The sequence below is a fragment of the Manis pentadactyla genome, chromosome 13 (assembly GCF_030020395.1).
Source record: "Manis pentadactyla isolate mManPen7 chromosome 13, mManPen7.hap1, whole genome shotgun sequence".
Taxonomy (NCBI): domain Eukaryota; kingdom Metazoa; phylum Chordata; class Mammalia; order Pholidota; family Manidae; genus Manis; species Manis pentadactyla.
In genome coordinates, this window is record NC_080031.1 from 102,728,895 (window position 1) to 102,742,769 (window position 13,875).

Below are 13,875 nucleotides of genomic sequence, written 5' to 3' on the forward strand. Positions count from 1 at the left end.
ATGGATAACACAGTGATGAGCACCGTATAATCCTGCTCACAGCATGGCCAATGACCTGAAGATGTAAACAGATGTGGACATCGGAGATAAGGGAAAAATGTGAAATGTTAAAATAATCAAAGTACAAACCAAGGACTCTTGGAGTAGAGAGGCTGTAGGGACCATTTAACCTGGAGTAGAGAAAACCAAGCATGCCAATTCCCCTGTGAGGTCATACTTAATGGCAGGTGCTGTGTTAGGTATGAGAGGTCACACTTATAGTCCCATAGGGGTGACAGAATGAATCAGGTGACCACACACATTTAGGGGGAAGATGCTAAATTTGAAAGAGACATGGCACCATGAGAGTGTCTTAAAGAGAATGGACTCATGTTGGTTGGGGGGGTGTCAGGAAAGGTTTTCCTGAGGAAATGATGACTGGCCTGCGAGCTGAAGGGTGAGTAGGCATTAGCCATGTGGAAGGGTTGTGTGTGTATGTGCACACTGTGGAGGTGGTGGAGATGCGGATGTTTGAGGCAGAGCAGCATGTGCTAAGGTCCTGAGGTTAAAGAGAAAATGAGGAGCACAAGGCACTAGAAGCCAGTGAGACTATAAGGCAGAGTGGGGTGGGGAACAGGGGCTGGAACCCACAAGGCCTTGTGAGCAATGGTAAGGATTTTAGTTTTTATTAGAAGAAAATTGGGATGTCATTAAGGGAGATGGGTGACATCATTTGGTTGGAATTTTCAAAAGATACCTCTGGCTATAGTGTAGCAAGTGGATTGAAGGGAGCCGGAATAGATTTGGAGCCACGGCGGTCGTTCAGATGAGACAGCAGAGACCCACAGGCATCTCTGCTTTTGTTCTCTTTCACTGAAAGATTTCTCTTATGTAAGACAAAAAAAGTAAATTAAAAACAAATAAATACAAGTTGAGTAGGGACTCATCTTCAGCCAGGTGCATGAATGCCTCTCCCAACTTCCGGTGGTTGCTGACAGTCCTTGGCTTGGCTTGGCTTGGCGTCCTTGGCTTGTAGGCATGTCATCTGGCCTCTGTCCTCGCATCGCGTTCTCTCGCTGCATGTGTTCCTTTGTGCCTCTCCTCTTATAAGGATGCTGGTCGCTGGATTTAAGGCTGACCCTCATCCATTATGACCTCATCTTTATTTCACTAATTACATCTGCAGAGACTCTATTTCCTAATAGCGTCATGCCCCGAGGTTCCAGGTAGATACAAATTTGGGGGAACATGATGCATCCTAGGATCAGACTATCCTGACAGTGTGTCAGGACATTTTTTATGAATTTAGTTTTCAATTAGAAGAGATCTGCCAAGAACTATTTCAGAAAAGCATCCTGAAGTTGAAACTACTCTAGACAGCTGAGAGGGGCCTCTCGCTTCAGACAGGCGGAGATTCTGGTTGTCATTAGCCTGCTTTGGTCACTTATATTATCTCACTGGATCCCATAGATGTTCGAGTTTGTGGCCCCAGATTTACAGTAAAAAGTGAGCAACATCACGTTGTGGAAAGACTGGAGACTGCCGGGGACCCAGTTTACTAGCCATGGCTGAGGGGATGAAAGAAACAGCAGGGCTGTTCCAGCGACCTCATCTCTGGAAGACCACCGATGATGCCTGTTATATCCCCATGCGTCAGCCGTTACCTTGGAAATGGGCCATCCTGACAGCATGTCAAGGAAGTTGTTACAGGGAATTATTTCAGCCAGAAGAGATCTCTGCAAAGCAATCTGTTCCAGCCTACTGTGTCATGGAGGGGTCCCCATGTCCCCCCTTTTTTTAACTGGAAATGCAGCGGCAGCCAGCATGAAGTCTACACCTGTCATGAGCTAATGTGCAGTTCCTGCCAAGGTTTGCCCTTGGGTGCCATTAACGGGGTAGGAGAGACCTTCCCGGGAAGTGTGCTCATGGGTAACCCTTTGCTCATGACTTCGCCCTCTCCTGGAGAAACCTGTCCCTTGCCAAACCACCGCCAGGCCATTGGGGATTTTGCTTTTGCTTTTAAACATTTTTTGGTTTGGGAGGCAGACTAGAGAGAGGAAAGTTAATAGAAACTGACCTTCAAGGACAAGGTCATAGGCCTTTTTAAAAAATGAAGGAGGAATGAAGCTGAGCCTTGGCCTGGAGAGTGTTCACTGGCAGAAATGATACAAAGTTGAAAGGAGAATGAAATCTCATTAGAGTCAGAATCTCCCCTCTGTGCAGCTGCAGCCAGAGCAGAACCTAGGGACGTCTGGGTGGGAGGTCAGCAGATCCCAGACTCCCAGAGAACAGCCCACTGTTACTGTGCAGAGCAAGGGGTGGGGGCAGTTTTCAGTTGGGGAATCTGTGTTTCACTGTGAATTTTTCTACCCAGAGGCTTCGCAGAGGGTGGTGGTGGGGAATACCCGCCCCCATTCCTGTCCGTTGTAGACTTGGGGAGGCTCCCCATCAGACCAGGCTTGGAGTAAAGCTAGTGAGGTGGGACAGAGGCTAACAATTATGGCAATATTTGTAGAGAACTGCAGAAGGCATGCCTGGAAGAATGGCTCTGGAGTGGGGCTGGGGCTGTGGGTGGCACCAGAGCTCCAGGGTCTGAGACCCCCAGGTGGAAAAGATTTGGGGGTTAGATGAGTTGTAGGGAATGAAGAAACTCTAGAGTAGGAGGCTCTGTGCTGAGAGGAGAGACCAGTTTGTAGAACACGGCCTTGCACATAGTGGGTCCTCAGGAAGTGCTTGTCGAATGAGTGAATGCCGGAGAAATTTGTTCTGCAGCCTCCTGGAATGGAGGACAGTTACTTTATTGCCTGTTTATATGTGTTTAAGAGAAGGGGTCCCATTGCTAGGAAAGACATCTGATTTATTCAAACATTTAAATATTACTTCTAATTTTGTAAGTGATGCATAAATACATTGTTCTTATAAACAAAGTTGGAAAATTTTAGGCAAGATGGAGGTCTCTTAACCACTACGCCAAATCTCAGGGCCCTTCCCACGTGCTCTCTAGGGAATCTGAGCTTGTCAGTTTGATGTGTAGTCCTGTGGACCGTCACATGCCTTTGCAAGTATATATATGACTATATAGAACATGTGATTTTGTTTATGGTGAGGAATCACGGCACATAAATCATAGGGTAGGTTTTGTCCTGCCGCTTGTTTTTGTCACTCAGCGAACTGCCCTCGGGCCTCTCCGTGAAGTCTGTATGGATGACTGCTGAATAATGTTCCTTAGATTTCTGTATTGAAGTACAGTTAATATACAATATTATATTGGTTTCAGACTTATAATTAGTGATTCAAAAATAAGACACATTTCTAATGCTCACCACAGTGAGTAGTTACCATCTGTCATCATGGAAGTTATTACCGTATTATCGACTATATTCCCTATGCTATACGTTTATCCCTGTGATTATTTTATAGTTGGAAGTTTGTACTCCTTTATCCCCTTTACCTTTTTCCTGCCCTTCAGGCCCCTCCCCTGTGTCAGCCACTAGTCTGTTCTCTGTGTTTGTGAGTCTATTTCTGTTTGTTTGTTCATTTGTTTTGTTTTTTAGATTCCACACAGAAGCAGAATCGTATGGTATATGTCTTTCTCTCTCTGGCTTATTTCACTCAGCCTAACACCCTCAAGGTCCATCCATGCTGTGAATGGCATAATTTCATTCTTTTTAAAATAGCTGAGTAATAGTCCTTGGTATGCATGTACCGTATCTTACTTATCCATTCCTTGGATTAGCTGTGCTATAGATTATTGAGTCATTCCCCTAGTGATGGATTTATTTCCAACTTTGTGCCACGACCAACAGCACAATGAAGACTATGCCCATACGTGCTGCCTTGGCAAGTGTGCGAATTTAATTAATTGCCCATCTGGAGTGTGGTTGGCACACCCTGGTGAAATACTTTGTAAACTTGGACAACTGTGTGCTCACCCGTAAGTGGACTTTACAGGGAAAGGGCAAAACAAGGTAACTGAGAAGAAAAAAAAATGGCTTCCCCAAGGCTAGAGTCTTTGGAAACAGATGATTCACCCCAGGCAGTGTCAGGAGAAAGGTGCTGGCGACTGGGGGCAGTGCGTGTCATTCCAGGAATCCTTGAGGGGCCTGGAACAGAGACTCCCTGTGAGAAAACCGCTGTGGACCTGACAGCCACGAACCTTAGGCCCTGCGACCTGGGGACAGGCTTCCTTGCAGGCCCAGTCTGGCCCTGCATCCGCCGAAGGGAGACATTGTTCTCTGGATGACACGTGCAGTGCATCCGTGTGCTTGCCTGTGTGTTTGTGTATTGGTGTTGTGTGTGTGTGTGTGAAAGTTCTAGGTAGTTTTGATATAAGCATTTTTGCTGCATGACCCATTGGCCCTAAGTCGATTTTGCCATAAAAAACAAAACAAAACAGGTTGACATTTGGTTTAATGGTTGGTTGGTTTCATCAACGGGATGACAGTTTGGTCTCATTTCTGCACTGATGCAGGACCCCCATTTTCATATTACAGGCATATCTCATCTTATTGCACTTTGCAGATCCTGCATTTTTTACAGATTGAAGGTTTGTAACCCTGCTTTGGGCAAGTCTCTTGGTGCCATTTTTCCAGTAGTATTTGCTCACCTTTTGTCTCTGTGTCACGTTTTTGTAATTCTTGAAGTATTTCAAACTTTTTCATTATTCTTCTATTATGGTTGTCTGTGGTCAGTGATCTTTGATGTTACTATGGTAATAGTTTGGGGGCACCATGAACTGAAGCCATGTACGAGAGCGGACTTAACTGGTAAATGTGTGTGTCCTGACTGGTCCACCAACCGGCCGTTCCTTTGTCTCTCTCTCTCTCTCTCTCTTTCTCTCTCTCTCCCTCTCTCCTTGGCCTCCCTGTTTCCTAAGACACAACAGTATCAAATTAATAACTCTCCAATGGCTTCTAAGTGTTCAAGTGGAAGGAAGAATTGCATGTCTCCTCTTTAAATCAAAAGCTAGGAATGACTAAGCTTAGTGAAGCAGGCAAGTCAAAAGCTGAAACTGGCTGAAACCTAGGCCTCTTGTGCCAAACAGTTAGCCAGGTTGTGAATGCAAAGGAAAAGTCCTTGAGGGAAATTAGAAGTGCTACTACAGTGAACACACGAATGATAAGAAAGCAAAATGGCCTTCTTGCTGATACAGAGAAACTTTTAGTGATCTGGGTAGCAGATCAAACCAGCCACAGCAGTCCCTTAAGCCAAAGCCTAATCCAGAGCAAGACCCTAACCTTCTTCAATTCTGTGAAGGCCGGGAGAGGTGAGGACGCTGCAGAAGAAGAGTCTGAAGCTATGAGAGGCGGGTTCATGAGGTGTAAGAAAGAAGCTGTCTCCGTAACATAACAGTGCAAAGTGGGGCGGCAAGCGCTGATGCAGAAGCTGCAAGTTATGTGGGAGATCCAGCTCAGGTAATTCAGGAAGGTGGCTACACTCAACAACAGACTTCCCATTAGAGGAAGCAGCCTTATATTGGAAAAAGACACCATCTGGGACTTTCATAGGCAGAGAAGAGAAATCAGTGGCTTCAGAGCTTCAAAGGACAGACTGTCTTGTTAGGGGTAATGTAGCTGTTGACTCTAAGTGGGAGCCAGCGTTCCTTGACCCCTCCAAAAACCCTAGGGCCCTTACGAGTCGTGCTAAAGCTTCTGTTGCCTGTGCTCTGCAAGTGACACAAAGCCTAACGACAACACATCTGTTTACAGCATGGTTTACAGATGGTGTTTTGTTTGTTTGTTTGTTAACTAAATATTTTAAGCCTGCTGTAGAGAATGTATGGCTCAGAAATAAAGATTCCTTTTAAGATATTGCTGCTCCCTGACAAAGCACCTGCTCACTCAAGAGCTCTGATGGAGACATACAGAAAGATTAATGTGGCTTTCATGCCTGCTAGCATGACATCATTCTGTAGCCCACGGATCACAGGGTAATTTCAACTTTCAAGTTTTATTATTTAAGAAATACATTTCATAAGGCTAAGCTGCCATTGATGTGATTCCTCTGATGGATTTGGGCAAAGTAAATTGAAAATCTGGAAAGGATTCACCATTCTAGGTGCCGGTAAGAACATTCATGATTCATGGGAAGAGGTCAAATGTCAGCATAAGCAGGAGTTGGGAAGAAACTGTTTCCAACCCTCGTGGATGACGTGGAGCGGCCCAAGGGGGAGTAACCGCAGAGGTAGTAGAAACACAAGAGAACTGGAGTCAGAAGTGGAGCCTGAAGACGGGGCTGAAAGGCCGCACCTCATGATAAAATGTTAACAGATGAGAAGGCACTTCTTACGGATGAGCAAAGAAAGTGGTTTCTTGAGATGGAATCTACTCCTAGTAAAGATGCTGTGAAGATTGTTGAAATGACAACAAAGGATTTAGAATATGACATAAACTTAGTTGGTAAAGCAGCGGCAGGATTTGACACGATTAAGCACAATTTTGAAAGAAGTTCTACTGTGGGTAAAATGTTATCAAACAGCATCACATGCACAGTGAAACTGTTTGTAAAGGAAAGAGTCCACTGATGGGACAAACTTCACTGTTGTCTTATTTTAAGCATTTGCCACAGCCTCCCCGACCTTCAGCACCCTGCACCCTGATCAGTCAGCAGCCAGGAACTTTGAGACAGGACCTTCCACCAGCCAAATGATTACAACTTGCTGAAAGCTCAGCTGTTGGCTAGCATTTTTTTTTTTTAGCAGTAAAGTATTTTTTAAATTAAGTCAGTTAATTGTTTTTTAGACATAATGCCACTGCACACTTAATAGGCTGCCATGTAGTGTAAACAACTTTTATATGCACTGGAAAAAAGTTCATTTGATTTGCTTTATTATCGTGGGCTAGAAGTGAATCTGCAATATCTCCAACATATGCCTGTCCATAAATCTTCACCCTCACAATGGACTGTACACTGGCACAGAGTTTTGAACCCACATTTCCTATAGAACTTCGGCACATCTATCAGCAGACATGTGACAATATTTTAAGAGCACACAGCAGTGTAGAAGGGCTTTCATCATGTAATAAAGCTCAGTTACAGATATGCATTCTAGTATTTGGAAACCGATACCTCAATGAAGGAAGCAGTTTTAGCAAATAAAGAGAAAGTGTCATGCTGAATGAGGAGGTGAAACAATAAGCCAAAAAAAAAAGTATAATACTATAAACAAAAGGCAAAGAGAAGTGCTTTGGTGCGATCCACAAGGTGAAAGCATTTTTGTGCAGTATAGCCATGAATCTACACTACACATTTTTTAATGTACTCAAATAGCTTGTATTTTGCAATACAACTTGAAATTTTGTTACTCGTTTTTCATGTTTCAATATGTTCTTTTTAGTGACCATCCCTCTTTTATTTTTCATGATTTTATCTTTTATGATAAAATTGCCTTAGAGTCAATTAGTTAGGTGGCAAAAATGCTTGCGGCAAAGATGTTTCTGGTGAAAATACCAGGCACAGTGCATGAGTATGTGTGTGTCCCCCTGCAAAGCAAAATCCACTTGCTTGTGATCACTACCTGTGTCATAGGGCATATCCTGGGTATATTGAGGGCAAACTCCTGATGGCATTTGCCCCCGTTCTATGATATGGGATTGGTTTTCCTTTCCCTCTGAGCTGAGGTTGGAGCCTCTGTCAGTGGGATTTTACCCACCCACTCTGTCGAGTGACCAAGACTGTGGTCCTATTTTAGATACAGAAGGAGTCCGGTCTCTGGTGATCTCTTGTCAGCCTAAGGCATTTTGATTTTCTATACTGTTCGCCAAATTGCTTTAACCTCTTTGGTGCCCTATGCTGCCCAACACAAGATCTGCAAATCATTTGTGGGCCAAGCCACTAATCCCATCCCTAGCATCTTGACAAGCTTCAAAGCATTCTATAACACACATTATCTCTGTGGATAACAAATGGATATATCACCATTCTGTGTATCCTTGACTGCATGCTGCCGATCCAGTGAGCTCGGTGCTGAAGACACAGGGTAAAGAAGCAATGAGAGTATTTGCATTTCACTGGGTGTTTGGAAACATTAGGAAAAATGCAGGTTTGATTTTTTTTTTTACCATTACTGAAAACAACTTCTATGATTACTTCTAATAACATTTACAGATTCTTCAAAGTCCTCAAAGATGACACCAAAGGACATACTGTTACCAGTTTTTCCATCTTTACTTACGGACTTAGGCAACTCAGTGTATTGAAACAAAGGTTGGAGTTCCAGGGGAGCCCTTGTATATTTTTATTTGCCTTTCATATTCCTGTCAAGGCCCGGGAGCCCTCAAAGTGAATACTTCCCAGCACTGTCACTAAAGAAATTAATGGTTTCTTCTATTTTTTGGTTTGGTCAATCAATATACTCACAAATCTCTCACTTTGTATACTGGAATCCCCTCAAATTAGAGTAAAAATTTCTGCATCACTGAATCTCGTTTGGGTTAGCTTTATGTGAAGGTCAAGTTTTTGAACCTTCCTATATGTTTTTCTCTGTTGTACGTCAGTGCAACATTTACTTGATCAATTGAGTCCCTATCTGTCTGTGCTTTAAGTGCATGTAGGTGCTTGAGTTAAAGACATGGCTGAGTCCTGGTTCTTCCACTTATCAGCTGCGACCTGGGTTGCCATTTAACATTTCTGAACACTAGGTTTATCACCTGTAGGTGCTGATAGTGTAGTATCTTTGTTGTAATGTGTTGTGAGAAGTAATGAGGCAATGTATATAGTGTACAATGCCAAGCACAAGGTAAGGGCTCGAAAATGAGGATGTTGATGGTGAAGATGACATTGTTGAGCATTTTGGAGAAATCACCAGATGGGAGGCTGAAAGAGGAGGTTGGGAGATGGGGCAGTACGGGTAGAAAACAGTTACTGCCATTCCCCTTACCCAATTCCGTACGGCTGTACTCTCTCCTTCCTTGCCCGCAAGTGGCACGTCCCAAACCTCTTCTGATGCTTTTTGGATGTTCCCGAGAAAGCTTCAAGGCCAATACTTACAATAGAGAAGATTTTCTAAAAACTCAGAGTTCCGGGAGGAGGGGCGGAAGATGGTGGCGTGAGTAGAGCAGCGGAAATCTCCTCCCAAAACCACATATATCTATGAAAATATAACAAAGACAACTCTTCCTAGAATAAAGACCAGAGGACACAGGACAACAGCCAGACCACATCCGCACCTGCGAGAACCCAGCGCCTCGCAAAGGGGGTAAGATACAAGCCCCGGCCCCGCGGGAGCCGAGCGCCCCTCCCCCCAGCTCCCGGCGGGAGAAGAGCAGGCAGAGCGGGAGGGAGACGGAGCCCAGGACTGCCGAACACCCAGCCCCCGCCATCCGGGCCAGAGCACAGACACAGTGCGTGCGCGGGGGGCCCTGGATGCTAGGGAAACGGGGCAACAAGAACAGTAAGTGGGTACCGGAGACCTGGCGCTGGAGGACATAAGAAAAGTGAGAGGCCATTTTTTTTTTTTTTTTTTTGCTGTTTTGTTTTGGCGAGCGCTTTTTGGAAGTCTTAAAGGGATAGGGACCCCAATACTGGGAAAACAGGGCAGCAAGACCGGTGAGCAGAGGCCTGAGGCTGGCACCGTAGAATAAAGAAAAACGAGCGACCCCCTTTTTTTATAATTAAAAAAAAATTTTTTTTTTTTTTTTTGGTGGTCATTGTTTTGTTTTGGCGGGTGCTTTTTGGAAGTCTTAAAGGGGCAGGGCGGGTCACTTAATCCAGAGGTAGGGAATCCGGGATCTCTGGGCACCCTAACCCCTGGGCTGCAGGGAGCAGGGAGGCCCCTTACGGAGATAAATAGCCTCCCAGCAGCTCCTGCTCCAACGCGACTCCACCATTTTGGAGCAGCTGCCCGAGCCAGGCCACGCCCACAGCAACAGCGGAGATTAACTCCATAGCAGCCGGGCAGGAAGCAGAAGCCCTGTCTGCGCGCAGCTGCGCAGCACAAGCCACTAGAGGCCGCTGTTCTCCCAGGAGAGGAGGGCCACAAACCAACAAGAAAGGAAGTCCTTCCAGCCGTCACTCGTCCCAGTTCTGCAGACTATTCCTATCACCATGAAAAGGCAAAGCTACAGGCAGACAAAGATCACAGAGACAACACCAGAGAAGGAGACAGACCTAACCAGTCTTCCTGACAAAGAATTCAAAATAAGAATCATAAACATGCTGACAGAGATGCAGAGAAATACGCAAGAGAAATGGGATGAAGTCCGGAGGGAGATCACAGATGCCAGAAAGGAGATCGCAGAAATGAAACAAACTCTGGAAGGGTTTATAAGCAGAATGGATAGAATGCAAGAGGCCATTGATGGAATTGAAACCAGAGAACAGGAACGCATAGAAGCTGACATAGAGAGAGATAAAAGGATCTCCAGGAATGAAACAATATTAAGAGAACTGTGTGACCAATCCAAAAGGAACAATATCTGTATTATAGGGGTACCAGAAGAAGAAGAGAGAGGAAAAGGGATGGAAAGTATCTTAGAAGAAATAATTGCTGAAAACATCCCCAAACTGGGGGAGGAAATAATCAAACAGACCACGGAAATACACAGAACCCCCAACAGAAAGGATCCAAGAAGGACAACATCAAGACACATAATAATTAAAATGGCAAAGATCAAGGACAAGGAAAGTGTTAAAGGCAGCTAGAGAGAAAAAGGTCACCTATAAAGGGAAACCCATCAGGCTAACATCAGATTTCTCAACAGAAACCCTACAGGCCAGAAGAGAATGGCATGATATATTTAATACAATGAAACAGAAGGGCCTTGAACCAAGTATACTGTATCCAGCATGACTATCATTCAAATATGACGGTGGGATTAAACATCTCCCAGACAAACGAAAGCTGAGGGAATTTGCTTTCCACAAACCACCTCTACAGAACATCTTACAGGGACTGCTCTAGATGGGAGCACTCCTAGAAAGAGCACAGCACAAAACACCCAACATATGAAGAATCGAGGAGGAGGAACAAGAAGGGAGAGAAGAAAAGAATCTCCAGACAGTGTATATAACAGCTCAATAAGTGAGCTAAGTTAGGCAGTAAGATACTAAAGAGGCTATCCTTGAACCTTTGGTAACCACGAATTTAAAGCCTGCAATGGCAATAAGTACATATCTTTCAATAGTCACCCTAAATGTTAATGGGTTGAATGCACCAATCAAAAGACACAGAGTAACAGAATGGATAAAAAAGCAAGACCCATCTATATGCTGCTTACAAGAAACTCACCTCAAACCCAAAGACATGTACAGACTAAAAGTCAAGGGATGGAAAAACATATTTCTAGCAAACAACAGTGAGAAGAAAGCAGGGGTTGCAGTACTAATATCAGACAAAATAGACTACAAAACAAAGAAAATAACAAGAGATAAAGAAGGACACTACATAATGATAAAGGGCTCAGTCAAACAAGAGGATATAACCATTCTAAATATATATGCACCCAACACAGGAGCACCAGCATATGTGAAACAGATACTAACAGAACTAAAGGGGGATATAGACTGCAATGCATTCATTCTTGGAGACTTCAACACACCACTCACCCCAAAGGATAGATCCACCAGGCAGAAAATAAGTAAGGACACGGAAGCACTGAACAACACAGTAGAGCAGATGGACCTAATAGACATCTATAGAACTCTACATCCAAAAGCAACAGGGTATACATTCTTCTCAAGTGCACATGGAACATTCTCCAGAATAGACCACATACTAGGCCACAAAAAGAGCCTCAGAAAATTCCAAAAGATTGAAATCCTACCAACCAACTTTTCAGACCACAAAGGCATAAAACTAGAAATAAACTGTACAAAGAAAGCAAAGAGGCTCACAAACACATGGAGGCTTAACAACACGCTCCTAAATAATCAATGGATCAATGACCAAATCAAAACGGAGATCCAGCAATATATGGAAACAAATGACAACAACAACACTCAGCCCCAACTTCTGTGGGACACAGCAAAAGCAGTCTTAAGAGGAAAGTATATAGCAATCCAAGCATATTTTAAAAAGGAAGAGCAATCCCAAATGAATGGTCTAATGTCACAATTATCGAAATTGGAAAAAGAAGAACAGATGAGGCCTAAGGTCAGCAGAAGGAGGGACATAATAAAGATCAGAGAAGAAATAAATAAATAAAATTGAGAAGAATAAAACAATAGCAAAAATCAATGAAACCAAGAGCTGGTTCTTCGAGAAAATAAACAAAATAGATAAGCCTCTAGCCAGACTTATTAAGAAGAAAGACAGTCAACACAAATCAACAGTATCAGAAACGAGAAAGGAAAAATCACGACGGACCCCACAGAAATGCAAAGAATTATTGGAGAATACTATGAAAACCTATATGCTAACAAGCTGGGAAACCTAGGAGAAATGGACAACTTCCTAGAAAAATACAACCTTCCAAGATTGACCCAGAAAGAAACAGAAAATCTAAACAGACCAATTACCAGCAACGAAATTGAAGCGGTAATCCAAAAACTACCAAAGAACAAAACCCCCAGGCCAGATGGATTTACCCCGGAATTTTATCAGACATACAGGGAAGACATAGTACCCATTCTCCTTAGAGTTTTCCAAAAAATAGAGGAGGAGGGGATACTCCCAAACTCATTCTATGAAGCTAACATCACCCTAATACCAAAACCAGGCAAAGACCCCACCAAAAAAGAAAACTACAGACCAATATCCCTGATGAACGTAGATGCAAAAATACTCAACAAAATATTAGCAAACCGAATTCAAAAATACATCAAAAGGATCATACACCATGACCAAGTGGGATTCATCCCAGGGATGCAAGGATGGTACAACATTCGAAAGTCCATCAACATCATCCACCACATTAACAAAAAGAAAGACAAAAACCACATGATCATCTCCATAGATGCTGAAAAAGCATTGGACAAAGTTCAACATCCATTCATGATAAAAACTCTCAGCAAAATGGGAATAGAGGGCAAGTACCTCAACATAATAAAGGCCATCTATGATAAACCCACAGCCAACATTATATTGAACAGCGAGAAGCTGAAAGCATTTCCTCTGAGATCGGGAACTAGACAGGGATGCCCACTCTCCCCACTGTTATTTAACATAGTACTGGAGGTCCTAGCCACGGCAATCAGACAAAACAAAGAAATACAAGGAATCCAGATTGGTAAAGAAGAAGTTAAACTGTCACTATTTGCAGATGACATGATACTGTACATAAAAAACCCTAAAGACTCCACCCCAAAACTACAAGAACTGATATCAGAATACAGCAAAGTTGCAGGATACAAAATCAACACACAGAAATCTGTGGCTTTCCTATATACTAACAATGAACCAACAGAAAGAGAAATCAGGAAAACAACTCCATTCACAATTGCATCAAAAAAAATAAAATACCTAGGAATAAACCTAACCAAAGAAGTGAAAGACTTATACTCTGAAAATTACAAGTCACTCTTAAGAGAAATTAAAGGGGACACTAACAGATGGAAACTCATCCCATGCTCGTGGCTAGGAAGAATTAATATCGTCAAAATGGCCATCCTGCCCAAAGCAATATACAGATTTGATGCAATCCCTATGAAACTACCAGCAACATTCTTCAATGAACTGGAACAAATAATTCAAAAATTCATATGGAAACACCAAAGACCCCGAATAGCCAAAGCAATCCTGAGAAAGAAGAATAAAGTAGGGGGGATCTCACTCCCCAACTTCAAGCTCTACTATAAAGCCATAGTAATCAAGACAATTTGGTACTGGCACAAGAGCAGAGCCACAGACCAATGGAACAGACTAGAGAATCCAGACATTAACCCAGACATATATGGTCAATTAATATTTGATAAAGGAGCCATGGACATACAATGGCCAAATGACAGTCTCTTCAACAG

General features: G+C 43.3%; 1 long non-coding RNA gene across 1 annotated transcript in view; it reads left to right on the top strand.

Moving 5' to 3' along the window:
- The window catches only part of LOC118917417 (uncharacterized), a 308,681-nt gene that overhangs the window by 104,204 nt on the left and 190,602 nt on the right, over positions 1-13,875 (top strand). The gene's annotated exons all lie outside the window — the stretch shown is intronic.